We start from the raw sequence: 20,382 nt of genomic DNA, 5'->3' as shown, positions 1-20,382 counted from the left end.
GCCATGGGACTCCCAATCATGGCCGGATGTGATACAGCCTGGATTCGAACCAAGGACTGTAGTGACACCTCTTGCACCGAGTGGCAGGGCCTTAGACCGCTGCGCCACTCAGGAGCCTCGGGAGCCTTGGGAGTCAGAAACATTTATTCTAGTGTCAAAATTGACTACAAAGTGTAAATAGGATCATCATAAAGTCAGTATTCCAAAACTGATTTTTGTGAGATTTGTTTAACTGAAGATGTCACAACTTACATGAGGGTTCGGTTTGATTTCAAACCTGCCAACACTGCCTGGCACAATCTAATCAAGGCTGGCAGTAATCAAATCATCCATCTGTTTAGACAGTGGTAATGAAAAACTTAGAAGAAGAACGGGGAAACAGAAAGAAACCTTGACAGCAGAGTGACTGACATTCCGTAGACAAGAGGCTTGAACAACAGCAGCTTATAGACAGCTAACACATTAACACCAGTTCTACTGTTATACATCTGTCCCTCATCTGTCCCTCATCTGTCCCTCTGCTCTGTCCCTCATCTGTCCCTCATCTGTCCCTCATCTGTCCCTCATCTGTCCCTCTGCTCTGTCCCTCATCTGTCCCTCATCTGTCCCTCATCTCTGTCCCTCATCTGTCCCTCATCTGTCCCTCTGCTCTGTCCCTCATCTGTCCCTCTGCTCTGTCCCTCATCTGTCCCTCATCTGTCCTTCTGCTCTGTCCCCCATCTGTCCCTCATCTGTCCCTCATCTGTCCCTCTGCTCTGTCCCTCATCTGTCCCTCTGCTCTGTTCCTCATCTCTGTCCCTCATCTGTCCCTCATCTGTCCCTCTGCTCTGTCCCTCATCTGTCCCTCATCTGTCCCTCTGCTCTGTCCCTCATCTGTCCCTCTGCTCTGTCCCTCATCTGTCCCTCATCTGTCCCTCATCTGTCCCTCATCTGTCCCTCTGCTCTGTCCCTCATCTGTCCCTCATCTGTCCCTCATCTCTGTCCCTCATCTGTCCCTCATCTGTCCCTCATCTCTGTCCCTCATCTGTCCCTCATCTGTCCCTCTGCTCTGTCCCTCTGCTCTGTCCCTCATCTGTCCCTCATCTGTCCCTCTGCTCTGTCCCTCATCTGTCCCTCATCTGTCCCTCATCTGTCCCTCTGCTCTGTCCCCCATCTGTCCCTCATCTGTCCCTCATCTGTCCCTCATCTGTCCCTCTGCTCTGTCCCTCATCTGTCCCTCTGCTCTGTCCCTCATCTCTGTCCCTCATCTGTCCCTCATCTGTCCCTCTGCTCTGTCCCTCATCTGTCCCTCATCTGTCCCTCTGCTCTGTCCCCCATCTGTCCCTCATCTGTCCCTCATCTGTCCCTCTGCTCTGTCCCTCATCTGTCCCTCTGCTCTGTCCCTCATCTCTGTCCCTCATCTGTCCCTCATCTGTCCCTCTGCTCTGTCCCTCTGCTCTGTCCCTCATCTGTCCCTCATCTGTCCCTCTGCTCTGTCCCTCATCTGTCCCTCATCTGTCCCTCTGCTCTGTCCCTCATCTGTCCCTCATCTGTTCCTCATCTGTCCCTCTGCTCTGTCCCTCATCTGTCCCTCATCTGTCCCTCATCTGTCCCACATCTGTCCCTCTGCTCTGTCCCTCATCTGTCCCTCATCTGTCCCTCATCTGTCCCTCATCTCTGTCCCTCATCTGTCCCTCTGCTCTGTCCCCTATCTGTCCCTCTGCTCTGTCCCTCATCTGTCCCTCTGCTCTGTCCCTCATCTGTCCCTCATCTGTCCCTCGTCTGTCCCTCTGCTCTGTCCCTCATCTGTCCCTCATCTGTCCCTCTGCTCTGTCCCTCTGCTCTGTCCCTCTGCTCTGTCCCTCATCTGTCCCTCTGCTCTGTCCCTCATCTGTCCCTCATCTGTCCCTCGTCTGTCCCTCTGCTCTGTCCCTCATCTGTCCCTCATCTGTCCCTCTGCTCTGTCCCTCTGCTCTGTCCCTCTGCTCTGTCCCTCATCTGTCCCTCTGCTCTGTCCCTCATCTGTCCCTCTGCTCTGTCCCTCTGCTCTGTCCCTCTGCTCTGTCCCTCTGCTCTGTCCCTCTGCTCTGTCCCTCATCTATGTCCCTCTGCTCTGTCCCTCTTGTATTGCAGGTAATCCCCTGGAAAGACACAACATGTAATCTACTTATATCAACGTCTGTCCCGTCTGTCAAGAAATCAGCTGAAATGTCATTGTTTTTATTCAGTCCCCCTCCTTTGATTCTATCTTCATCTATCTATGCTGTCTGGGTCCAACATGTGTCCTTATGACAAACCATCATTATGTTCATTATTAAAGGTGTGCTATCTTCAGTTTATAACTCAATAAGAGTTGATGCAGGGTGATATGACTATAAAGAGACATGCAAGCTTGTGAATTATACATTATAATCTCTACAATCAAAATGATACATTAAATGTGTTCAATTACAAATGCTTGACGTTGACGTTTCGTTATCTGTATCCGCTGTGTCTTTCTCCAACATATATTGTTTTTAACTAACAGACTGAAACTGTGATTTTTTATCCTACTGTTTAGCAGAGAGAAATCATTAGAATGTATGTCCTTTGTGTAAGTCTACCTTTATGGCCCAAGAGAAACAAGAGAAACGGTGTGCCACATCATACATCTGTCTGTGAGCTGTACAGTCTTTTTTTTCTTTTTATACATGAAATAACATAAGTATCCCTAAGTAGGAAGCCTCCATAGGGTTGTTGTTAAGCATGTTATGTAACAGTGGTCATATGGCTGTTTGTTGGTCACTGTGAAAGAGGAGCATAGAGAACATACTAGAATACCACTGGAGCTCAGGCTGCTGCTGAGGGGAGAACGGATTATAATAATGTCCAGAACGGAGCAAATGGAATGGCATCGAACACCTGGAAACCATGTGTTTGCATGTATTTGATACCATTCCATCTATACCTCTCCAGCGATTACCACGAGCCCATTCTCCCCAATTAATGTGCGACCAACCTCCTGTGCACTGGAGTCATGCCTGGAGTCATACATGTCATATGGATGATACGTCAGGTCATATTAATGTTCCCATTGCATTCATTGTGTTCAAACAATAAAACACACCCTATTGCATTACCACACTGTGTGGCGTCAATCAATGAATCTCTTGGAGTAATTCAGACTTATCTCTGAAAGATTAATAATAAAGATATTATGTACAGTACCAGTCAAAAGTTTGAACACACCTACACGTTCAAGGGTTTTTCTTTATTTTTACTATTTTCTACATTGTAGAATAATAGTGAAGACATCAAAACTATGAAATAACACATATGGAATCATGTAGTAACCAAAAAAGTGTTAATCAAATCCAAATATATTATATTTTAGATTCTTTGAAGTAGCCACCCTTTGCCTTGATGACAGCTTTGCACACTCTTGGCATTCTCTCAACCAGCTTCATGAGGTAGTCACCTGGAATGCATTTCAATTAACAGGTGTGCCTTGTTAAAAGTTAATTTGTGGAATTCTCTCAACCAGTTCCCACATATGCTGAGCACTTTTTGGCTGCTTTTCCTTCACTCTGCGGTCCATCCCAAACCATCTCAATTGGGTTGAGGTTGGGTGATTGTAGAGGCTAGGTTACACAGCCTGGAGGTATGTTTTGGGTCATTGTTCTGTTGAAAAACAACTGATAGTCCCACTAAGCGCAAACCAGATGGGATGGCATATCGCTGCAGAATGCTGTGGTAGCTGCGTCTCACAAAGACACAGCTGTTGGAACCAAAAATCAACACATTTGGATTCATCAGACCTAAGGACAGATTTCCACAATGTCCATTGCTCGTATTTATTGGCCCAAGCAAGTCTCTTCATCTTTTTGATGTCCTTCAGTATTGGTTTCTTTGCAGCAATTCGACCACGAATGCCTGATTCACGCAGTCTCCTCTGAACAGTTGATGTTGAGATGTGTCTGTTTCTTGAACACTGTAAAGCATCTATTTGGGCTGCAATCTGTGGTGCAGTTAACTCTAATGAACTTATCCTCTGCAGCAGAGGTAACTCTGGGTCTTACTTTCCTATGGTGGTCCTCATGAGAGCCCGATTCATCATAGCGCTTGATGGTTTTTGCGACTGCACTTGAAGAAACTTTCAAAGTTCTTGAAATTTTGCGGATTGACTGACCTTCATGTCTTAAAGTAATGATGGACTGTCGTTTCTCTTTGCTTATTTGAGCTGTTCTTGCCATAACATGGACTTGGTCTTTTACCAAATAGGGCTATCTTCTGTATGGCACCCCTACCTTGTCACAAAACAACTGATTTGTCACAACACACATTTACTTTTAACAAGTCACACATGCATTCCAGGTGACTACCTCATGAAGCTGGTTGAGAGAATGCCAAGAGTGTGTAAAGCTGTCATCAAAGGGTGGCTACTTTGAAGAATCTCAAATATAAAATATGTTTTGATTTGTTTAACACTTTTTTGGTTACTGCATGATACCATACGTGTTATTTCATAGTTTTGATGTCTTCACTATTATTCTAAATGTAGAAAATAGTCAAATTAAGAAAAACCCTTGAATGAGTAGTTGTGTCCAAACTGTTTGACTGGTGCTATATATGATATAGAGCGTTGAACCACATAGCATAATATTACACAGTATTGTGACTGTTATAAAAGCGGTTCTGGGACAAGGACCCTAGTCAGAATGCATAACTAAGAACAGCTATCATGTCACTACATAGGAACAATAATAGTCACTAAATTGAAATGGAAAGTTAGAGAATAACTCCATGGAATAAAAGCATGTTGATAAAATATGAACTATAGCCTGTTACAGGGTCTTCAATCTGTTCTTGCCCAGGGACCCCCTCCCACCCAAAGCGGCGACCCAGGGACCCCCTCCCACCCAAAGCGGCGACCCAGGGACCCCCTCCCACCCAAAGCGGCGACCCAGGGACCCCTCCCACCCAAAGCGGCGACCCAGGGACCCCCTCCCACCCAAAGCGGCGACCCAGGGACCCCCTCCCACCCAAAGCGGTGACCCAGGGACCCCCTCCCACCCAAAGCGGCGACCCAGGGACCCCCTCCCACCCAAAGAGGCAACCAAGGGACCCCTCCCACCCAAAGTGGCGACCCAGGGTCCTCCTCCCACCCAAAGCGGCGACCCAGGGACCCCCTCCCACCCAAAGCGGCGACCCGGGGTCCTCCTCCCACCCAAAGCGGCGACCCAGGGTCCTCCTCCCACCCAAAGCGGCGACCCAGGGACCCCCTCCCACCCAAAGCGGCGACCCAGGGTCCTCCTCCCACCCAAAGCGGCGACCCAGGGTCCCCCTCCCACCCAAAGCGGCGACCCAGGGTCCTCCTCCCTTCCAAAGCGGCGACCCAGGGACCCCCTCCCACCCAAAGCGGCGACCCAGGGTCCTCCTCCCACCCAAAGCGGCGACCCAGGGCCCACCATCATACTTTAGCAAAAAATAAATGTTTTACATGTCTGGTCTTATCACCAGGTGAATGAAAAGGGCAAGAGATGTAATCAACATATAAAATATATTTTGATTTGTTTAACACTTTTTTGGTTACTACATGAATTCATGTGTTATTTCATAGTTTTGATGTCTTCACTATTATTCTACAATGTAGAAAATAGTAAAATATTAAGAAAAACCGTTGAATGAGTCGGTGTCCAAACTTTTGACTGGTACTGTATATATATATATTTTTTGCGGACCCCCTGCATTACCTCTGCCGCGGACCCCCGGTTGAATACCCCTGGCCTATAGTGCTTCCAAAGAACATACAGAACAGTCTGTTACTGGTCTGAATAGAACTAAATCAACAGTACACAGACACAATCCTGCTTCACCAAAACAATGAAACCACTGCCATACACACCATTTCTAATAAGTAAAGAAACGGGGGGGAAACAAGTAAGAAAACATGTGTAGGTATAGGAGCCAGGAGTCAGTGTGCCTGAGGCGGACACGATCAGCTATCTGACACCCTCTCCATGAAGAGGTAATTGGCATAGCACTGGGCCGGCTGCAATACCTCATCTAGCTAGGAGACTGACACAAACACCCAGGGAGGGGTGGAGAAAGAGAGAAAGAAATTAAGAAAGAGAGATAGAGAGGTGTGGACCCATTGTTAGCCGCTGCTTGGCCTTTACAAAAAGCTACATGCAACAGGCTATCACGTTCACCTACATAACGCCCATACCGGAATACAGTTCATCCTCATGTGAATATATAATAATGCCTGTAGATATTGTTTATCCATTAGTAATTAATATAGGTGACATTTAACTGTTGTTGTTAGTGTTGTGGAGTTTTAAGGCCTCATTCAAGCACATTAAATTGTTATGTATTCCATACACATACAGATAACATTCCATGTACAGGCTTTTCTACAGAATGATTCAGCAAACCAACTTCCTCCAAAGATTAGAATCTCAGCTGTATCCTTGCTGTATACTGGTCTTGTGTAATCTCAGTGAGATCACCAGTGAGAGACCTGGCCTGCAAATGTTGCTATTTGGTTTTGAAAAGGATAATGTGCTGTTGGTCTGAGTTCTGGTTATTTTTCCTTGAGTTCCTTCATCTGTCTGTCATGGATGTGGTTTGATTCTGGAGGCGAAAGAAACACACACCTGTTTAGGAGAGGTGCTGGCTAGCGGAGTGGAACACCTGTTTAGGAGAGGTGCTGGCTAGCGGAGTGGAACACCTGTTTAGGAGAGGTGCTGGCTAGCGGAGTAGAACACCTGTTTAGGAGAGGTGCTGGCTAGCGGAGTAGAACACCTGTTTAGGAGAGGTGCTGGCTAGCAGAGTAGAACACCTGTTTAGGAGAGGTGCTGGCTAGCGGAGTAGAACACCTGTTTAGGAGAGGTGCTGGCTAGCGGAGTAGAACACCTGTTTAGGAGAGGTGCTGGCTAGCGGAGTGGAACACCTGTTTAGGAGAGGTGCTGGCTAGCGGAGTGGAACACCTGTTTAGGAGAGGTGCTGGCTAGCGGAGTAGAACACCTGTTTAGGAGAGGTGCTGGCTAGCGGAGTAGAACACCTGTTTAGGAGAGGTGCTGGCTAGCGGAGTAGAACACCTGTTTAGGAGAGGTGCTGGCTAGCGGAGTAGAACACCTGTTTAGGAGAGGTGCTGGCTAGCGGAGTAGAACACCTGTTTAGGAGAGGTGCTGGCTAGCGGAGTGGAACACCTGTTTAGGAGAGGTGCTGGCTAGCGGAGTGGAACACCTGTTTAGGAGAGGTGCTGGCTAGCGGAGTAGAACACCTGTTTAGGAGAGGTGCTGGCTAGCGGAGTGGAACATCTGTTTAGGAGAGGTGCTGGCTAGCGGAGTAGAACACCTGTTTAGGAGAGGTGCTGGCTAGCGGAGTAGAACACCTGTTTAGGAGAGGTGCTGGCTAGCGGAGTGGAACACCTGTTTAGGAGAGGTGCTGGCTAGCGGAGTGGAACACCTGTTTAGGAGAGGTGCTGGCTAGCGGAGTGGAACACCTGTTTAGGAGAGGTGCTGGCTAGCGGAGTGGAACACTTAAAAAAATAAAGGAGAGCCGCACACTCTAAGAGCTCAGATGCAAATATTTAATGTCCAACGTTTCGACAGACAAGCTGTCTTCATCAGGGTATAATGACAAACACCGCGGGATGACTCATTTATATAGTGTTAAAAGACACACAGGTGTCTGTAATCATGGCCGGGAGTGGCCTGATATCATTGGTTAATTCTCATATATTAAAATAGCATACAAAAAACATAAATGGACAGCATACGATCACAGATGCAATTTGGCTACATAAGCCTACAAACATTTACAATAGCAAAGTCACAATAATCACAAGAATGGCTTCAGATCAAAGTCTACGTTGAGACTGAAGGGAGCAAGAGTCTTTAAATTAAAGATCCAGGCAGCCTCTCATTTTAACAATAAATTGTAGAGGTCACCCCCTCTCCTAGGGAGGGTGACATGTTCGATGCCAATATAACCTAGAGACGAAATCGAGTAGTTTTCTTCCAAAAAGTGGGCCGCAACTGGGTAAGTCGAGTTTTTGCACCTAATGGTGTGGGACAGATAAGTGGGACATGTACTCTGGGACAGATACACCGGGACAGATGCACAGGGACAGATGCACAGGGACAGATGCACAAGGACAGATGCACAGGGACAGATACACCGGGACAGATGCACAGGGATAGATGCACAGGGACAGATGCACAGGGACAGATGCACAGGGACAGATGCACAGGGACCGATGCACAGGGACAGATGCACAGGGACAGATGCACAGGGACAGATGCACAGGGACAGATGCACAGGGACAGATGGACAGGGGTAGATGGACCGAGGCAGATGGACTGATGGTAGATGGACTAAGGGCAATGGAGATGGACAGGGGAAGTGGAAGAGAGGGACAGAGGGCCTAACAGTGAGGGGTAGGTCCGGTACAGAGGAGTGACCGAAGGAGAGGGATCTGAGTATTGTATCTTCGTATCTCTCTGTATCTCTCTGTTCACATCACTTTTCCCTTAATCATAGATCAACACAATTTCCACTCATTGTGTAAGGTTTGAGTTTCAGGCTCTGAATCAAGGTGGCATATTTGTTTTCACACGCAGCTCTTATCTCAAACTCTAGAATCTCAACCACAATGGACGCATAATAGATGCTTAATCCCTCATTGTCTTCTGACAAAGACAGTCAGTCAAGGTTAGATGAGATGCGCAAATATGGAGAAAGAGTCATTTTAAATCCCATCATTCAACCCTTCCCATAATCACACACGGAACACCACAACTTGTAGTATCTCTAGTTCACCATAAAAGACCCAAGTCAAAATCCCAGATTCTGTATCTGGCCTTTCTTTCTCCACATAGAGATAGACATGAATGTGATGCTTAATTTCTTAATACAGGTTTATTCTCATCTATTCTGAACTAGGCCTTTCACTTAGAATAAGTATATGTCTGTTGGGTTTCTAGGTGCCAAAGTCTTTGTAACTCACAGTACATGATCCCTGGTGAGGTCTAATCCTACAACAAGAGGAAGATGTAACCCACTGCCTGACATTATGACGTGAAGGAAGAGATGGGGAGAGTACACTGACTTCTTCCCATTGACTTTGTAAAGCAAACACAATAGACGTAACAAACAATACCTGAACACAAGGTACAATAGGATACTTTACTTGTGACTGCTAGGTCCATTTGAAACTCAAACAGTAGTTACACAGCTCTTAACACGTGTGTATAAAAATGTCTAGGAAACACGTTTCTATTGTCACCAAACCAGGATGTACATTTAGGAATTAATTTACTTAGAATGACCACTGTATTTCAAGTAAGTGAAAGCAATATCACGTTATTTCATGCCAGTGGGTTTCAAACAGGAAGACAATATAATTTAAAAAACATCCTTAGAGACATTCTCAGACACATAACTTCCTACAGAACACTTTATTTTCAAATTAGGAGAAAATTAGGCTGAAATTAGGTGTAAATTAAGCAGAAATGAGGAATAAATATCACATACAGTACCAGTCTACACCTACTTATTCAAGGTTTATCCTTTATTTTGACTATTTTCTACATTATAGAATAATAGTGAAAACATCAAAACTATGAAATAACACATATGGAATCATGTAGTAATCCAAAAAGTGTTAAACAAATCAAAATATATTTTATATTTGAGATTCTTCAAAGTAGCCACCCTTTGCCTTGATGACAGCTTTGCACACTCTTGGCATTCTTTCAACCGGCTTCACCTGGAATGCTTTTCTAACAGTCTTGAAGGAGTTCCCACATATGCTGAGCACTTGTTAGCTGCTTTTCCTTCACTCTGCGGTCCAACTCATCCCAAACCATCTCAATTGGGTTGAGGTCGGGTGATTGTGGAGGCCAGGTCATCTGATGCAGCATTCAATCACTCTCCTTCTTGGTCAAATAGCCTTTACACAGCCTGGAGGTGTGTTGGGTCATTGTCCTGTTGAAAAACAAATGATAGTCCCACTAAGCACAAACCAGATGGGATGGCGTATCGCTGCAGAATGCTGTGGTAGCCATGCTGGTTAAGTGTGCCTTGAATTCTAAATAACTGACAGTGTCACCAGCAAAGCACCCCCACACCATCACACCTCCTCCTCCATGCTTCATGGAGGGAACCACACATGCGGAGATCATCCGTTCACCTACTCTGCATCTCACAAAGACACGGCGTTTGGAACCAAAAATCGAACATTTAGACTCATCAGACCAAAGGACAGATTTCCACCGGTCTGATGTCCGTTGCGCATGTTTTTTGGCCCAAGCAAGTCTCTTCTTATTATTGGTGTCCTTTAGTAGTGGTTTCTTTAAAGCAATTCAACCATGACGGCCTGATTCACGCAGTCTCCTCTGAACAGTTGATGTTGAGATGAGTCTGTTACTTGAATTCTGTGAATTTATTTGGGCTGAAATCTGTGGTGCAGTTAATTCTAATGAACTTATCCTCTGCAGCAGAGGTAACTCTGGGTCTTCCTTTCCTGTGTCGGTCCTCATGAGAGACAGTTTCATCACAGCGCTTGATGGTTTTCGCAACTGCACTTGAAGAAACTTTCAAAGTTCTTGAAATTTTGCGGATTGACTGACCTTCATGTCTTAAAGTAATGATGGACTGTCATTTCTCTTTGCTTATTTGAGCTGTTGTTGCCATTATATGGACTTGGTCTTTTACCAAATAGGGCTATCTTCTGTATACTACCTCTACCTTGTCACAACACAACTGATTGGCTCAAACGCATTAAGAAGGAAAGAAATTCCACAAATGAATTTTTAACAAGGCACACTTGTTAATTGAAATGCATTCCAGGTGACCTCATGACCTAATTTCAGGTGACCTCATGAAGCTGGTTGAGAGAATGCCAAGAGTGTGCAAAGCTGTCATCAAGGCAAAGGGTGGCTACATTGAAGAATCTCAAATATAAAATATATTTTGATTTGTTTAACACTTTTTTGGTTACTACATGATTCCATATGTGTTCTTTTTACATTTTGATGTCTTCACTATTATTCTACAATGTAAAAAAAATTCAAAATAAAGAAACACCCTGGAATGAATAGGTGTGTCCAAACTCTTGACTGGTACTGTAATCATACCTTGCAGGAAACAGCATTTATCGAAAACCATTTTTTGAGAACAAAGATCAGGTGTAGGGTGTGTGGACATCGCCTGGAAACCCCCTCACACACTTTCTCTTCTTCCCATCATGATACCTGTACACTGACCTAAGCCCACAGGCAGAGAGGAGAGAGTACAGCTGTCCTTATTGGGGGCTCTCTGATTGGATCCCACAGAGCTGATCTACCCGTGCCCTGCCGCTGAAGATTCCAGATAAGCTCCTGTATCCAAGCTCCCATGTACCTATGGATGTAACTTATTGAAACACTAACAGTCATCATGGAAAAGCTTGGAACTTTATATTTACCTTTCATCTTATTGTCATTGACTCAGGTAAGTGTTAATTCTAATGCATTCTTATGTATTTTGTTTTTTATTTGTGGATGATGGAGGTAGATGCTGTGATTTGTCTTGTACATTATTTTTTTTAAACTTTTGTCCTTATTGCTTTTTCAGATACAGCATGCATTAGCAGGTGAGTTAGCTGGGCTTATATTGGAAATATTTGAAGAGTTTATTTCCAAAACGCTATATCCACAACTTTTTCACATTTGTGTTTTTTCCATCAGAACTTAGTGCTTATGGGTACTTCTAAGTGTGTGTAAAATATCACTGTTCTCAAATTTTTTATTCATAGATTTTAGATGTGTATAAAAATGTTTGTTTTTTTGCAAAACGCTATATATCCATTGTTTAGCTGGAATGGAATGTTCATATCCTGTATAACATATAAATTCAACCCATCATATAAATCTAGCCTCTTGCTATAGTGTTTTGTTAGAGTTAGGCCTCATCCTGAAAGGCACCCTATTCCCTATATAGTGCACTACTTTTGACCAGAGCCCAGATCTCATATTACTGTATTGATAATCAGTTATTTATTTTTTAAATATTGACGTCACAAAAGTATCATATGTACAGTTGTTTATAATTTTTTTTATTATTTGTCACATTTGACTTTGTAAAACCTTTGCAGTGCTACTTTTGTCTCTGAGAGGCAGATACATCTAAATTTGTAACCAAATGTGTAACGTCAGGAGAATGATGGGTGTGGAGTCAGGCGCAGAGAGCAGAAGTTTCACGGGAAAAAACGCTTTAATGTCCACAGTAAACAGGAACAGGTACAAAAATGGGTGGAGCCAAAACACAGGCGCAAACACAACCCAAAGACCACTGTTACATAAACCTGACAGCGAAAACCCAAAATCAACAATACACCTCCTACGTACAATAACAACAAGCCCGCACAAACACAAGCGGGCTAAAGGAACTTAAATAGTACCCACCCCAAAAACCCAACAAGGAACAGGTGAAACCAATTAGAAAAAAACAAACGAAAAGGAAAACGGGATCGGTGGCAGCTAGTAGACCGGCGACGACGACCGCCGAGCGCCTCCCGAACAGGAAGGGGAGCCACCTTCGGTGATATTCGTGACAAAATGTGTCTCTCTGAAATAAAAACATCTCGTAAAACAAATACACATGCATTTCATTGAACAACCCCATGCCATGATTAGATGTGGAAATAACACACCAATCTCTTTCAGAAATTCTTTAAACAAAAAAAGCGAATTCGTCAACATTTCTGAAAATGGATATATAACATTTTGGAATGAAACACTTAATTTTATTGTGCTAGAAGGTTTATTTATTTGTTATAATTTTTGGTGGTTCACAACTTAATATACAGTATTTTATAAAGAAGATATTGTGCTACACTGGTATTTCAGGTTAAACATGTAACGTGGCAATGCACCAACGTCAACCCTTAGAAATGTCTATAGATGTAGAACAAAAATTATTATTAATTCAATACAATAACAATTTATTTTGTCTCTCAAATATAGATTTTAATCATTTTTTTGTAGTGTATTCTAATAATGACCAGTCATTGTGAATTGATAAAAGATAACTAACTAGCTATTGAATACTGTGGTTGTTTGGAAACTACACATAATACATGTTAAAATGTCATCATCATTATCAACATTTCAGCTGATGTGTTTTCTATGCTCCCAGATGCACAACGCCTAACCTTTATTTGTAGCACAGGGCCTAACTATAGAACTCATTAACAATTGATCAAATATTATTGTCCAATGTCTTTGTTTGTACTGCTACGTCATGCTATCCTTCATAACTGACAACTTTTCTGTTCTCTATTCAGCTTGTAGTATCACGTCAATAACGTCTCCTTCAGCATCGACACTGAACGTCCAATGGAACAGTTACCTTGGAGCCACAAATTATTTTCTGGATTTGCGGGTTGTGAACTCAATAAGCATTGCGCCAGTTGTGGTGCCACTGCCTGCGTCAAGTACGCAAAGGCTGATCCAAGGATTGCGGCCAGGGAGTGTTTACCAAGTCCAATTGAAAGTCTTTCAGTTCTACTATGTGATGTGCACTAACACGCAAATTGCGACAACAGGTAACTCTCCTACGTGTAATATGACCAGTAGTTAATTAGTCCATGTTTACCTATTTTCATTGATTTCTTTGAGTGTTAGTCATCAACAGTTTCCTTATCTTGTTTCTAGTTCCCGCCACATCCCAAATCACCTATTCCAAGGCGATATCGAGTACCTCGATCAGATTTGAATGGTCCGGCGTCACTGGGGCTGACAAGTATTTGTTGGTTGTGGACGGGTTCAGTAACGGAGACAGATACAACCACAGTTTCACTACGCTGACTGGACAGGTGGATGGGCTCACACCTGCAAAGTCGTATAACTGCTATGTCTACTCTTCCAACCAAGCGGGACTGGGGACCAGCAGCATGACCAAGACAATCACTACATGTAAGTCTGACAAATAGAATCATACAGGCTATATGATAAAGTATGTAAAACAGTGTAGAATGGCTCATAATAATGGCCGGAACGGAGCAAATGGAACGGCATCAAAAGCCAGGAAACCATGGTGTTTGATGTATTTGATACCATTCCACTGATGCCACTCCAGTCATTACCATCACCCCAATTAAAGTGCCACCAGCCTCCTTTGATATACAGTAACAGGACAAACTCAAATTGCGCATGTCTATAGCAAGGGCCCAGAGTTTTTCCTAGTCACATCAAGTGGTCAGGAAAGACTCAGATGATCCCTAGTAACAGTGGTGTCTGTAGTACTGTCCCTACTAATCACACCATTATCTCTTTCCCTACAGTGGTACAACCGCCAGCTGGTGTTGCCGTAGTAGCGACAGGAAGGAGCACAGCCCGTGTAACTTGGCAGACGGTCAACAAAGTTCTGTTGTATCAGGTCAGCGTTACAGACAGCAACAAACCCAGCGTGCCTGTACTGAAGAACACCACCACTACGTACATGGAAGTCAGTAATCTACAACCCTGCTCCACATACATTGTAGGAGTGTCATCAGTCAACGCCTTCCTAGAGCCTGGAGAACCCACTAATGTCTCACACATCACATCCAGTGAGTACTGTTGGAAGAGAGGAAACGAGATGAAATGACGGTCAGAGAGAGAGAGAGGAAACGAGATGAAATGACGGTCAGAGACAGAGAGGAAACAAGATGAAATTACGGTCAGAGAGAGAGAGAGGAAACGAGATGAAATTACGGTCAGAGAGAGAGAGAGGAAACGAGATGAAATGACGGTCAGAGACAGAGAGGAAACAAGATGAAATGACGGTCAGAGAGAGAGAGAGGAAACGAGATGAAATTACGGTCAGAGAGAGAGAGAGGAAACGAGATGAAATGACGGTCAGAGAGAGAGAGAGGAAACGAGATGAAATGACGGTCAGTGAGAGAGAGGAAATGAGATGAAATGACGGTCAGTGAGAGAGAGGAAATGAGATGAAATGACGGTCAGTGAGAGAGAGAGGAAACGAGATGAAATGACGGTCAGTGAGAGAGAGAGGAAACGAGATGAAATTACAGTCAGAGAGAGAGAGAGGAAACGAGATGAAATGACGGTCAGTGAGAGAGAGGAAACGAGATGAAATGACTGTCAGTGAGAGAGAGGAAACGAGATGAAATTACAGTCAGAGAGAGAGAGGAAACGAGATGAAATGACGGTCAGTGAGAGAGAGGAAACGAGATGAAATTACAGTCAGCGAGAGAGAGAGGAAACGAGATGAAACGACGGTCAGTGAGAGAGAGGAAATGAATTGAAATTACAGTCAGAGAGAGAGAGAGGAAACGAGATGAAATTACAGTCAGAGAGAGAGAGGAAATGAGATGAAATTACAGTCAGAGAGAGAGAGAGGAAACGAGATGAAATTACAGTCAGAGAGAGAGAGGAAACGAGATTAAATTACAGTCAGAGAGAGAGGGGAAATTAGATGAAATTACAGTCAGAGAGAGAGAGAGGAAACGAGATGAAATTACAGTCAGAGAGAGAGAGGAAACGAGATGAAATTACAGTCAGAGAGAGAGAGGAAACAAGATGAAATTACGGTCAGAGAGAGAGAGAGGAAACGAGATGAAATTACGGTCAGAGAGAGAGAGAGGAAACGAGATGAAATGACGGTCAGAGACAGAGAGGAAACAAGATGAAATGACGGTCAGAGAGAGAGAGAGGAAACGAGATGAAATTACGGTCAGAGAGAGAGAGAGGAAACGAGATGAAATGACGGTCAGAGAGAGAGAGAGGAAACGAGATGAAATGACGGTCAGTGAGAGAGAGGAAATGAGATGAAATGACGGTCAGTGAGAAAGAGGAAATGAGATGAAATGACGGTCAGTGAGAGAGAGAGGAAACGAGATGAAATGACGGTCAGTGAGAGAGAGAGGAAACGAGATGAAATTACAGTCAGAGAGAGAGAGAGGAAACGAGATGAAATGACGGTCAGTGAGAGAGAGGAAACGAGATGAAATGACTGTCAGTGAGAGAGAGGAAACGAGATGAAATTACAGTCAGAGAGAGAGAGGAAACGAGATGAAATGACGGTCAGTGAGAGAGAGGAAACGAGATGAAATTACAGTCAGCGAGAGAGAGAGGAAACGAGATGAAACGACGGTCAGTGAGAGAGAGGAAATGAATTGAAATTACAGTCAGAGAGAGAGAGAGGAAACGAGATGAAATTACAGTCAGAGAGAGAGAGGAAATGAGATGAAATTACAGTCAGAGAGAGAGAGAGGAAACGAGATGAAATTACAGTCAGAGAGAGAGAGGAAACGAGATTAAATTACAGTCAGAGAGAGAGGGGAAATTAGATGAAATTACAGTCAGAGAGAGAGAGAGGAAACGAGATGAAATTACAGTCAGAGAGAGAGAGGAAACGAGATGAAATTACAGTCAGAGAGAGAGAGGAAACAAGATGAAAGACAGACAGGCAGGCAGGCAGGCAGGCAGGCAGGCAGGCAGGCAGGCAGGCAGACAGACAGACAGACAGACAGACAGACAGACAGACAGACAGACAGACAGACAGACAGACAGACAGACAGACAGACAGACAGACAGACAGACAGACAGGTAGGCAGACAGACAGACAGACAGACAGACAGACAGACAGACAGACAGACAGACAGACAGACAGACAGACAGACAGACAGACAGACAGACAGACAGACAGACAGACAGACAGACAGACAGACAGACAGACAGACAGACAGGCATGGCATAATCTGTATTTGTCCTTGCTTTTAGCCATCAACAGTGTCATGTCCATCTCAATGAACTACAGCTGTTCTAGTGGGGTGGTGACAGTGACTTGGGGACAGGTGTTGGGAGCCGACTCCTACAGGTGACTATTGTCTCTTATTTACCTGGATTGATTGTGCTGTTCTATGTGATTGCTACATCTTCCTCAGTTGAATGCCTTTTTCTTAGGACCAAGAGTTATTCCTGATCCCTTATCCAGGGTCTGGTGTTTTTCCCAGTCAGGTCACATGGTCCGGGTAAAACTCCTGTGTCCCCTCTCATTGAAAGTGGCTCTGAATAACACACATATGTTATGTACATCTGCTAAATGACTCAATGACCAAACTGTGAATGTGTTGTCAAGGGCGGAGGCTGTAGATGTGAATGGGACGGCCCTGTCCTGCACCTCTGCCTCAAACACCTGTCAGATCACCATGTTGAACTGTGGAAAGAGATACCTGATCCAGGTCACTGCCATCTCATTCGACTGCCAGAGCACCTCCAACACATCCACATACTTTGAGACAGGTGAAGGACATGTGGATGTACAGCATACCTCTACTATCTTGCTATCCCCTCCTCTCTGTCTACATCTTTTTCTTCTATTTGATCTGTTATCTGTTCCAGTTCCTCTCACGTTCACACTCACACACACATACACCCCCCAACCCCCTCCACGCACACATACACCCCCCAACCCCCTCCACACACACATACAGTACACATTCTACCAGACACACTTAATCTGTCTCCAACAACTGATCCTTCAATTCTAAGGGACTCTCTCCTGAACCTTCCCATAGTATCTGATGTTTGTTACCCATCCTAATCACTGGTACACATCCAGCAGAAATATATAGTTCTGAAGAGGTCTATTGACTAGACTAGTCTCTATTGAGTAGAGGGGGTTGTATGAAAGGTTAGACAGTGATAGTGTCTGTCATACCAGGAAGTGAAAAGGTTATACACACACCTAGACATGTGTGAGGTATAGAGTGAAAACTCACAAAGGAATACGTTACCTACCGTACCTGTGTTGACAAGGAGAGACAAAGACAAAGTGATTTAGGTTGAGTTTCAATATTTTCCTCCGTTATTGTTCTGGTTGACTTGGGAACATTAGAGTTGAACCTCCATCCAACTGGCTCTACTTCATATGATGTTATATATCTCACAGTTCCACATTCACTGTCCAATTTACAGCAAGTTCACTTGTTTGTTTCCCTTCCAGACAGTGTACAGAAAAACCTTTTTAGGGCACTTTATACTTCCCCCTACTTCTCCAGTTCTATTTCCAGTTGACTACCCTTTACCATGTGCCCTAACCCCTAACCCCTTACTCTGTACTCCTGTCCCACCCTAACCCCTAACTTCTTACTCTGTACCCCTATCCCACCCTAACCCCTAACCCTTTACTCTGCCTTACTCTATACCCTTGTCCCACCCTAACCCCTAACCCCTTTCTCTGTACCCCTGTCCAACCCTAACCCCTAACCCCTTACTCTGTACCCCTGTCCCACCTTAACCTCTAACCCCTTACTCTGTACCCCTGTCCCACCTTAACCTCTAACCCCTTACTCTGTACCCCTGTCCCACCTTAACCTCTAACCCCTTACTCTGTACCCCTGTCCCACCCTAACCCCTAACCCCTTACTCTGTACCCCTGTCCCACCTTAACCTCTAACCCCTTACTCTGTACCCCTGTCCCACCTTAACCTCTAACCCCTTACTCTGTACCCCTGTCCCACCCTAACCCCTAACCCCTTACTCTGTACCCCTGTACCCCTGTCCCACCCTAACCCCTAACCCCTTACGCTGTACCCCTGTCCCATCCTAACCCCTAACCCCTTACTCTGTACCCCTGTCCTACCCTAACCCCTAACCTCTTACTCTGTACCCCTGTCCTACCCTAACCCCTAACCCCTAACCCCTTACTCTGTACCCCTGTCCTACCCTAACCCCTAACCTCTTACTCTGTACCCCTGTCCTACCCTAACCCCTAACCCCTTACTCTGTACCCCTGTCCCACCCTAACCCCTAACCCCTATCCCCTTACTCTGTACCCCTGTCCTACCCTAACCCCTAACCACTAACCCCTAACTCCTTACTCTGTACCCCCTAGTGCACCACGCTCCCGCCGAGCTCGCAACATACCACAAGTGTTCCAGCAACACTTTGTCAAACATACAGTAACTCCCCTACTCAGCCAGTCCTATTCCCAGATAACTTCCCTTTTCCATGTGCCCTAACCCCTAATATGTACCCTTGTCCCACCCTAACCCTTAACCCTTAACCCCTAATATGTACCCTTGTCCCACCCTAACCCTTAACCCCTAATATGTACCCCTGTCCCACCCTAACCCCTAACCTTTTACTCTGTACCCCTGTCCCACCCTAACCCTTAACCCTTAACCCCTAATATGTACTCCTGTCCCACCCTAACCCTTAACCCTTAACCCCTTACTCTGTACCCCTGTCCCACCCTAACCCTTAACCCTCTCTCTCTCTCCCCCACCAGTGCCCTGTGCTCCCTCCCAGCTGGCGACGTACCGTGAGTGTTCCAGTAATGTGATCATCTTCTCCTGGGCTCCCACCAGTAACACCAACTACTACGTAGCTACGTCGCTGGCCTCGAACGGACAGCTGGTGGAGTGTCGCACCAAGGGCACAGAGTGCTTTTTCACCAACACGGTCTGCGGACACACCTACCAGTTCACCGTTTACGCCGTCAGTAATTGCAACAGCAAAACCAGTTCCTCGAAGCACATCCGGACCTGTGAGTGAAGGGAGGGGGTGTAGGGAAGGTGTGGTGGGGGTAGGGGGAGGGACAGAAAGAGAGCGTTCTCTACCTAGTGGCTACCTGTGGTAATGCAAGGTAACGTGTGTGTCTGTGTGTGTACTTGTATTATACATGTCTGTGTGTGTACAACATGAGGGAATTCTCTAACCCCCCTCCCTCCCTCCCCCCCCCAGCCCCTTGTATCCCCCAGAACATAAAGACGTATGCGGAGTGTCGGTCTGATGTGTTGATCACCACCTGGGACAAGACAGCAGGGGCTCTGTCCTACACAGTGGAAGCTCAGGGTAACATCGGAGACAGCTACAACTGCAGCTCCTTCACCAACAGCTGTGCTATGCCTGGTGTGGCCTGTGGAGACAGTCTGAGCGTGTGGATCACTGCCTCAGATGATGACTGTACCACAGAGAAGGAGCTGGGAGAGGCAGCTAAGACTGGTGAGTACTGGAGGATGGGCATATTGTTATGTTATAGTGTAGGAAGAGGATAGAAGAGACTGACAAGTCTGGTGGTGATTTGGATCTGCGGCTAGTTGAGCCACCTATAGGGAGGACTGGAGCTTCCATATCATAGCTGAGAAATAATGGCATCATATACATTTACTTGTCGTTACTTCTAACCTCTCTCCTCCTCCCTTCCCCAGTCCCTTGTACCCCTACCAACGTGTCAGCCTCTGTGGAATGCAGCCCCAACTCTGCCCTTATGAACTGGACGGTGAGCCAGGGTGCAGTGTTCTACATCGCCATGGCACAGCACGAAGACGGCACGGTGCGATCCTGCCACTCCATGGGCCCTAACTGTCTCATACAGGGCTTAAACTGCGGCAAAACCTACACCGCCAGCGTCATAGCAACC

This window comes from Salvelinus namaycush, chromosome 11, assembly GCF_016432855.1.
Source record: "Salvelinus namaycush isolate Seneca chromosome 11, SaNama_1.0, whole genome shotgun sequence".
Taxonomy (NCBI): Eukaryota; Metazoa; Chordata; class Actinopteri; order Salmoniformes; family Salmonidae; genus Salvelinus; species Salvelinus namaycush.
The sequence above is the reverse complement of the archived record's forward strand: the minus strand, read 5'-3'. Positions refer to the sequence as shown.